Source organism: Microcaecilia unicolor, chromosome 11 (assembly GCF_901765095.1).
Source record: "Microcaecilia unicolor chromosome 11, aMicUni1.1, whole genome shotgun sequence".
NCBI lineage: Eukaryota > Metazoa > Chordata > Amphibia > Gymnophiona > Siphonopidae > Microcaecilia > Microcaecilia unicolor.
In genome coordinates this window covers 4552946-4562977 of record NC_044041.1, presented here as the reverse complement: position 1 = coordinate 4562977, position 10032 = coordinate 4552946, and positions in this window count along the sequence as shown.

The window sequence follows — 10032 nt, the reverse complement described above, 5'->3', positions numbered from 1 at the left end:
ATATCTCTGCCTTGGCAGTTCAGGCATCTATCTATGGTTCCTTGGTAGCTAGAGCTAGTTTTCGGTGGTCTTGAGAGTCCTGGATAGTTCTTTGGATGATTTGGCCCCGATAGACAACGAAGTGGCAAAGATTGAGATGGCTGAACATTTTTGGCGGATGTGTTGTACGATTTGCTAAGGGCTTCGTCTAAATTTATGGTGTGGGTGCGAGGCATTCTTTGGCTGCAAAGCTGGTCAGTGGATGCGGCCTCTTAAGACTAAGCAAAGTAGGTTCCCTTTCCGAGGTTCTCTTTTGTTTGAGGAGTTGGCTAGTCTGCAGGGGACACTAAGGTGCCTCTCATCTTCCTGAGGATTGGCCTGGGGTGTCGGGGCATGGTTTCTTTTCAGGCAGCAGTCGAGGACGTGATTTTCATTGGTTTTAGTCGGGTACCAAATGGCTCCAGTCCAAAGGTCCCAGTTCTTTGAGGTCTCGGTTCTTTTCGAGGAGCTCGTAGAGGAAGCTTTCCCATCATCCTCCCATACAACTCAATGAAGGTTTCTGGGTCCAGCCTCTGGTTGGCTCTCTTTTTTTTTCAGCGGTGGGCCCAGATAACCTCTAGTACCCATTGATCTGAGGTAATTTGAGATGGGTATGCCTTAGAATTTGCTTAGCCTCTTCCAGCCGTTTTCTGGGAGTTTCCTTGTTCTCGCCTCTAAGCAGGGCCGCCCCTGGGCCCCCCCACCACCCGAGGTCGTCGTCATTGTCGCAGCCCCCCCCCCCCCTCCACCCGCTGCCGGGCCCTGCACTAACCTTAAACACCTCCTTTCAGCACGTTTGCAGCAGCAGGGCAGACCTCTCCTTCCTTCCGTGCCCCGCCCTCGCGGACGTTGCGTCAGGCGAGGGCGGGACACAGAAGGAAGGAGTGGCCTGCCCTGCTGCTGCTTGCTGCGAACGTGGTGAAAGGAGGCATTTAAGATTAGTGCTGGGAGGGCGGGTCGGACTGCGGTGTCGCTGGGCCCCCTCCGGAGGCCCAGGGACTTTTGTCCCCCCGTCTCCCCCCTCTTGGCGGCCCTGCCTCTAAGGAGGCTGATAGATCTGTCCAGTTCCCTCTTCAGAGCTCAGGCAGGGACGTTATTCATTTACTTTGTCGTCCCAAAGAAAGAGGGATCTTTCGGGCAAATTCTAGATATCAGGGCTGTCACTCTAGCTCTATGGGTTTCCTCATTTTGCATGGAGACTCTCCATTTGGTTATTGTAGCGGTGCAGTACGGGGAGTTCTTGAGCGCTGGATTTGACAGAGCCTTACCTGCACATCCCGATTTTCCCCTTGCATCAGTGTTTTCTTAGTTTGCAATTTTAGGCAGACCTTACCAGTTTTGGGCTTTCCCATTTGGTCTTGCAACTGCTTCCTGTATGTTTACAAAGGTATGTTGGGTCGTTGTAGCAGCACTCAGGAGAGATGGCATTCTTGTTCATCCTTACCTGGATGATTGGCTAATCAGGGTAAAGACATATTAGGAGAGCCTGGAGGTCACAACTCGAGTGGTCTTGTTCCTGCAGTCTCTCGATTGGGTGGTCAAAAAAGTCACCTAGTGCCATCTCGGTCACTAGAAAGATAGGTCTGCAAGGAAGGACAAATGAGACCCACTCCATGCAGAAAATGAGAAATATCCAGATGAACTAACCAAAGACTTTCCTTGAATATGCCCCTTAAAATAAGATGGAGCCGCAATTTGTACTTGAAGAGGAGCCAGATCTTTGTCAAAACCTTGCTGCAAAAAATCCAAGATCTGCGCTACCAAAGCACAAAACTGATATAATTCAACGAGGTAGAACTTCGCCGAGACTTCATAGTAGCCACCACCTTGGCTGAGTAAGTTCTTGTCAACCGTGCCCGCTCAAGAGCAGGACCGGAAGACAAAAATTGAGCTAGATCTGGATGAACTATTAGCCCCTGGACCAGGAGATTTGGAGACTGTGGAAGCTGAAGAGGAGAACCGACCAGAAGATGAAGGTCGGCATACCAAAAACCAGGATTACTCGTCCCCTCTATCTTCTGAATCACCCAGCCTGGAAGAGGCCAAGGAGATCCATGACTGGAAACCCCCACTGAGCTACGATCTCCCGAAAAGGCAACTGGACTACTGCAACTTACTCCTCACCGGCCTCCCACTTAGCCATCTATCCCCCCTTCAGTCTGTTCAGAACTCTGCTGCACGTCTCATATTCCGCCAGAACCGATATACTCATATCACCCCTCTCCTCAGGTCACTTCACTGGCTTCCGATCAGATACCGCATTCAATTCAAGCTTCTCCTTCTTACCTACAAATGCACTCAGTCTGCTGCCCCTCACTACCTCTCTACCCTCATCTCCCCTTACGTTCCCGCCCGTAACCTCCGTTCACAGGATAAATCCCTCCTCTCAGTACCCTTCTCCACCACCGCCAACTCCAGGCTCCGCTCATTCTGCCTCGCCTCACCCTATGCTTGGAACAACCTTCCTGAACCCTTACGCCAAGCCCCCTCCCTGCCCATCTTCAAGTCTTTGCTTAAAGCCCACCTCTTCAATGCTGCGTTCGGCACCTAACCCTTACCGTTCAGTGAATCCAGACTGCCCCAATTTGACTGCCCCTATCGGACCGACCGTTCACTTGTCTATTAGATTGTAAGCTCTTTGAGCAGGGACTGTCTCTCTTTGTTAAATTGTACAGCGCTGCGTAACCCTAGTAGCGCTCTAGAAATGTTAAGTAGTAGTAGTAGTTTCCAAGAGCCCACTCCAGATCTAGAGTGCTTCGACTGAGAGTCTGCCAGAACATTCATCACTCCCGCTACATGAAACGCTGAGAGGGCTACACAATGAAGTTCTGCCCAGGACATGATCTGCTCTGTCTCCTGCTCTAGCTAGTGACTCCTCGTCTTGTATCCCCCCAGTCAAATGACCTGTCGATTGATACTACTGCTGTGCCATTGGACAGGATGCAAACTGATGCGCCGAGTAACAGGACAGAATGCGTCGAGTGTCAGTCGAATTTCACAGGTTTCTAACAGGTTGATCGAGCAAACTGTCCCCACCAGCCTTTGAGGCTGGAATCTGTTGTGACTATCATCCCCTTGGACAGATTGGCTGTGCGTAGCCACCAACGTAGGCTGCTGTGCTCCCAAACTCGCAGAGACAACTTGTCCTGCAGAGTGCCACTCTCAGGTGACCATCTACCCAGAAGGGACTTCTGCAAAGATCTTGTGTGTGCCCTGGCCAAAGGCACCGCCTCTATTGTGGCCACCATGGAACCCAAAATCTGAAGATAATCTCTGGCACTTGGCACCGAATTGCAAAGAAATGTACGAATCTGAGTCTGCAACTTCAGATGGGTTTTGAAGCACTATTTTTCAATGACTGAAGTTCAGGTGAAGACAGTATGTTCCTGCTGATTGGAGGTTCCTATAAAGGCCTAGCATTGAGCTGACCATTTCTCAGCGGCTTAAGGAGTATCTGTGTACTTTTTAGCAGGGAGTAGCCTAGGGGTTAGTGCAGTGGACTTTGATCCTGGGGAACTGAGTTCGATTCCCACTGCAGCTCCTTGTGACTCTGGGCAAGTCATTTAACCCTCCATTGCCCCTGGTACAAAAATAAGTACCTGAATATATGTAAACTGCTTTGAATGTAGTCGCAAAAACCTCAGAAAGGTGGTATATCAAGTCCCATTTCCCTTTCCCTTCAGTGGCAAAGGCACATCCTATCAGAGGACAGGCTTCATCATGGACAAGACACTGTCTGGTACTTCTGTAGAAATTTGTAAAGCAGCAACTTTGGTCCCCCTTGCATTACAGCTTGGATGTCTGCAGGAGGTGGACTTTGGGGCAAAGGTGCGTGCTGGGGTCCCTCCCATAAAAATACTGCTTTACTTTCCATCAGTCATGCTCTGGGCCGGTCTGGAGGGCCACCAAGGAAGGAGAAATTATTATTATTTTTTTTTTCTTTAACATAAAATTTTTATTGAAAATGTTTTTTTTAATAACAAATTTCAAATGGTACACACCAACAAGCAAATGGTAAACATATTAGTATCTCCTAATTAAAGAGAGATTTTATACTTGCCTGCTAATTTGTTTATTTTCCTTTAATCCCTCAGGACTGACCCAGATCCACCCCTCTTACTGTTCTCCTGGTCATTACATTCAGTTCGTCTTTCATAAGAGTACAGAGCTGTTTTGTGTGTTGGCAATTGGATTGTCAAAATAATTAAAAGAATTTTGTCCTGAGTAAATGCAGGACACGCCCACAGTGGGTGGGGGCGGTCAGTTTTGTTTTGATGTCTTGGTGGCTGCTCAAGTTGCCCTTGTGCACAGGATTTTTTTTTTCCTGCTTCTGCTTTGGTACTCTAATACTGGATTTTTCTCTAGCTGGCCAGGGCTCTTATTGGTTCTCTAGAGTCGGAGTTCTCAGTCTCCACCTTTTGGAAGGTGTGCACAGCCCATCAGTCATGTTCTGAACCGGTCTGGAGGGTATAAAGGAATGCAAATTAGCAGGTAAGAACTAATTTCTCCTTGGTGAATATGGAGATTCAGTTTAACACACTGATACTGCCTCCCAGCAGATCAGAAGTACAGCATTTTAATTTCAGACAGATAACTGGCAAACCCAGTATGGTTTGTCTCATATTTGCCACATAACTCTACCATTTAAGGTAATAGAAAGCCAAGGTAGAACACAACCAAGAAAATGTTCCACACTATGTGGACGCTCAAACATATAAAACCTTACTTTCCCAGGGATTCATTCCGCAACATGGTGCTAACCCATGTAGACTACTGCACTAGTATTTACGTAGGCTGCAAAGATCAAATCATAAGAAAACTACAGACAGCACAAAACATGGCTGCCAGACTCATCTTTGCAAAAACATGCTTCGAAAGCGTGAAACCCCTCCTAAGAAGCTTACATTGGCTTCCTATTAAGCTCGCATAACATTCAGTTTGCACAATAGTCCACAGAATCATCTACGGACTTGCACCAGATTACATGACGGAACTTACCGATCTATCATTAAGAAACGTGACGAGAACAGCAAGAACCTATTAACCCTTCACTACCCCAATTGCAAAGGTATAAAATACAAATCTTCACATGCCGCCAGCCTCTCATTTATAGGCACACAACTTTGGAACTCACTACCCAAAGACCTGAAACTCGCAGAAAACTACCTACAATTAAAAAAAACCTGAAAACATATCTTTTGAAGAAGTCTTCCCCCCTGGATCTGTATAATCCCACACCACCATACATCACAAAGTTCAGAAATGGAAAACAATATTAACCTCTCACAATATGCTAATATATTGATCTAAGCATTTATTGTACTTCTGTATTATGTACTAGACTTCTACAAATCTAAATTTTGTAACTGCCTTTTTAGCAATATGTAAGCCACATTGAACCTGCCTTAAGGTGGGAAAATATGGGATACAAATGCAATAAATTATCCCATACCTGTGAAAATTTGTATATATCCCATAGCCACTTCTGCTGGTTTTTTTTTTTTTTTTTTACAAAAAATGTCTTTTTAGCTAACAATTTTTAATGGCACTTATTTTTAGAATTGAATGTGATTAGACAGCAATAGTCTGACAAAGTGCCCCTCTTTGAAATTTGCTTCAGGGACCTTAAATAACCTCGCTGTTTGCTTATTATTTTCAACAGACCAAGTTTAATCATATGCTGAGAAATAAGCCAGCTCTATTAACCTCCACCAGCACTGCCATTGAATATTGGAAGCTAAGTGCTGTAGTGCTGGGAGCTTTCCAAGCACTTGGCCATATTTCTTAGTGCTGACCAGCAACACCCCCCCCCCCCCCCAACATTTCAGTGGATTTAACTTGGGCTTATTTTTTTGTTTATATTTGCATATCTTTAGGTTTGTGTTGAGGTGCTTACCATAAACCACTTCTAATTATACTGGTTGTTTGAGAGTCCAATACTTGTCAGCTGAGGCAAAAGTGAACCTAGTTTTAAGTTCTAGCTGCTTTTAAAGCAATAATCAACTGGTGCTTTGTCTTGTTTGTCCTGTTGACAAGGGTTAATATGTTGTAGAGTATTGATTAGCTACTTAATAATAGTAACAGTATTCCTGAAATTGCCACAGTGAGAACAGAGCTGTTCCCTCAATCCCTGCCACAGAGCAGCAGGCCCTACTTTACTACCACCCAACCTTGTCCTTTTAGAAAATGTAGTCACTGAAACCTTCTTGCCAAACTCAAGTAGGCTAGTCCTGAAAAGCATGGCCTAGATCAATAAGTTACAAATACGGATGCCAATTTCATCTCTCAAGGCTGTGCAGGGGAAGTGTCAAGCAAGAAGAAATGTAGGTTAGGTGCTGTTGTCAGACCTACCATGGCTCAACCTGGTAGTCTTCAGCTGTGGAGGTATAAATGATGTAGCCCTAGCTCAAAATTAACACTGCTTCATTTCTATGCCACCTTGTCCCTTAGATTTTAAAGGGACCGCACCTCATTGTCCTTCCAGACCAGTCCAAATGCATGGGCTTACTTTCTGCAACTGACTTGATAACAGGGCCTTAGCTAGTCAGAATTTCTCAATCTGTGGTAGATGGGTAAACCTATGTAGGATGTGGAACTGCCTTGAGCGCCTCCAAAATGATCTGTTGAGAGGTCTGGGTTTGGGCTGGCAGAGCTGCTCCACACAGCCCAGGGATGTCAAATCCAGTGGGGGTAACAGGATGTGAGTATATATGGCAAATGTCCAGGGTCATTATCACACTTGTTTCCCGACTCCTAAGCTCACTAGCTGTTCACATGCTGATAAGAGGCTGATTGAGCTTCTGGAAACATAAGTGCATATTTGTAGCAATGTAAAACAGTTGTAGAAAGTTCAGTTACAATTTCTGTCACTAAATAGTAATATAGTAGATGATGGCAGAGAAAGAGACCTGCATGGTCCATACAGTCTGCCCAACAAGATAACTCGTGTGCTACTTTTTTTGTATACCTGACATTGATTAGTATCTACTTTTAAAAATCAGGGAATTAGTTTTCACCTAAGGCGAATCCAATCCAGTAAACATGAGAAATAGGAAACTTTAATAAAGTAAGCTAAGTTTTCTGTGCAACAGGAGGAAAAACCTCAAGAAGCACCTTCTTGCATTTCACAAGGGCTAGGGCTTCTTCATCATAGGAAAAAACCTCCTGGAGCTGACTAATTAAAATTTATTGGCTTTATTAAAGTTTCCTATTTCTCATGTTTAATTAATTAGTATCTGCCATTTTCATGGCACAGACCGTAGAAGTGTGTGGCCCCCCCCCCCCCCCCCCCCCCCCCAAACTGTCTCTGCCACCCAATCTCCACTAAGCTTCTGAGGATCCATTCCTAACATATCTTAGACAAACTATTTTCTACAATAAAATTATAATATCAACTTGTTTAATTTACAGTTCTCTCTAGACCTTCCATAACTAAACCATATAACTTGCTCATGGCTTGGCTATCAGTAACATCTGCTTTCCATACCAATGGCTGGAATGTGGCTCCTCAGGGCTCCTATTGACTTGGTATTAGTCAATCCATAGGTGCTGGAATAAGCAGAGGAGCAGATATGCGGATGTGTTCAATGTTAAGTGAAGTCTTTCATGCTCTGAGGACAAGCAAGCCTATTCTCACAAGTGGGTAACTTGTCGCTGCGTTGCCCCGGACAGAACTTTTATTAAGCTTTTTGGAGTGTGAAATGTGCTCCAGCGTGTATGCGCAAGTGCCTTCTGGCCTGCCATGAGGGTGTGGTTACTGCAGTTTTTCTATGGTGGTCAGGAAAAGCTGTGTTTTGTAATTTCTCTGCACTCCTTGTTCAGAAGCTTTTTTTTTTTTTTTTGGTGCTTTAGTGGCTAGGGCCACAGCTATTCTGTATTTAAATTATGGTTGACAACTTGACCAAAAAGTATGCTGGCTGGAGTCTTTGTTGACATGAGATACAGCCAAAGCAATTTATAGTATATACAGTACTGTTTCTGGTCATAGTGAGCTCACACTCTTTAAGTCCTGTACCTGGGGCAATGGAGGATTAGGTGACTTGCCTGGGGTCACTAGCTGCTGCAGTGGGAATCAAACCTAATTCCTCAGGTTCTTAGCCCACTGCATTAACCCTTAAGCTAATCCTCCACTCCAATTTACAGATCCCTAATAAAATATGAACAGTTGAAACAAGTTATTCAACACCATTTCCCTGTACAGGTAAAGCAAAATTAATCTGTGATTTTGTTGCAGTGAGATTATTGTAGTACTCCTTAGGCAGGTGCTTCAACCCCTCCTTTATGAAACGGCAGTTGCTTTGGACCATAGCAGCTAGGTTGATTTTTCATGTTTTGCCTTTGTTGAGATTGCCCTTGGTTACTCAATAAGGTAAGAACTAAAGTTCTGTATGGAATAGTATCTAGAATACATAAGTTCACTTCTATACCTCATGGCAAGGGAACAATTGGCTGAAGAGATCAAATTGTCACACTGTTCTTAAGATACTAAAACCATATTTAGTTTAGAAACACCTGTTTTAAACTGCCACTGTTTCATTTGTTGTGCTAATCTTTTTTTTTTTTTTTGTAAATTACATTTGGGACTAAGTGCTCTATCAATACTTAAGATTAGATTTGATGATGGCTGGAGGAAGTGATGTCATCACCTAAGATGGCAGCTTGAACTTGGAGCTCCTCCAGCCCTATTTTTTCATCGACCATTGTCCCATGCAATAGGAGTAACCTATATATCTGGTGGTACAGAAAATTGCTAGCATGTTACTATCAGAAGGACATGATAAAATGGCGGAGCACATTAAATTGGATAAGAGCCCATCGTGTGATAAATCACCTAAGGGCCACTTTACCCAGTGCCAACATAACTTGTTTTACAAACTATAAGATGAAGAAAGCAGTTCTACAGCAAGCAAGAGTGAAAGGTCTGATGGTACTACCTACAGAGTGGAACTTCAAGATTTGGCAGTGTTAACTCTACGGCCCCAGAGGTGAACTTAAGCCTCTAACTGCATCCCTCAGCGAAAAGGGGTTGAAATACAGCAGGCAATATCCTTTTGCATTGGCTTTCTATTTTGAGGGGAAACACACAAAATTGCTGGATGAGACTGGTGCCATTGTCCTTGATTTGGCACCCTCTTCTGTCTCTCTTAATTCAACCAAATCATTGCAACAGTGAGTTGAACAGCTGCGGTTCTCCAGAGGCAGAGGATGCCTGACCTGCCAGACATTAAACTCCAGGCTGCTAGCTACATCTGGAACATGAGAAATGTGCTTGCCTTGGATAACCTTATGTGAATTGTAGCTGACACTCAGCTGTGCTACACGAGGGGAGGCCACGGCGCCTAGATATCGAGACTATCACTGGAACCAGAGGTTGGACATATTGGCTGTTTAGTCCGATATGGTTATCTAACATGGCCTATATCTTCTTTCTTGTAGCAAGGGCTGTGTGTTAAGGGCCTCTTCCTCCTATATGACCTCTTTTACCATTGACAGATGCTTATTGGGGGGGAGGGGGGGTGAAAGGGAGAGAATTGGTGATAGCTATTGCTATTGATGGCGGGGTGATTCCTTTGAGATGAAAAGAAGCAGTTGGAGGGGACCCAGGATTGAGCTATTTAAAAAGGGAGGGGGGGTGGGTGTTCTTCTACAAGTTGGATCTGATATGTCCCTTTATGTTAAGGGTCTGAATATACCATATAAAAGTCAACTACTATTTAAGGAGGTGGGGCAGCTGCAGGTGCATGTACCCTTCCTGCAAGAGACTTGTCAATCTAAATATATTTAATTAAGCAAAGAACACACTATACTGTAGTGAATTTTGCTTTCTGTCATCTGCCTCAAAACTGTGCCTGGGGGGGAGGGGGTATCCTGTTGGGTGCACCTCACCCTTGACAGATGTGTAAGAAAATCATGAATAGAGAGGGGCGCTGTTTGTTTATTTGTATCCCACATTTTCCCACCTATTTGCAGGCTCAGTGTGGCTTATATACTACCGTAAAGGCGATTGCCAATATC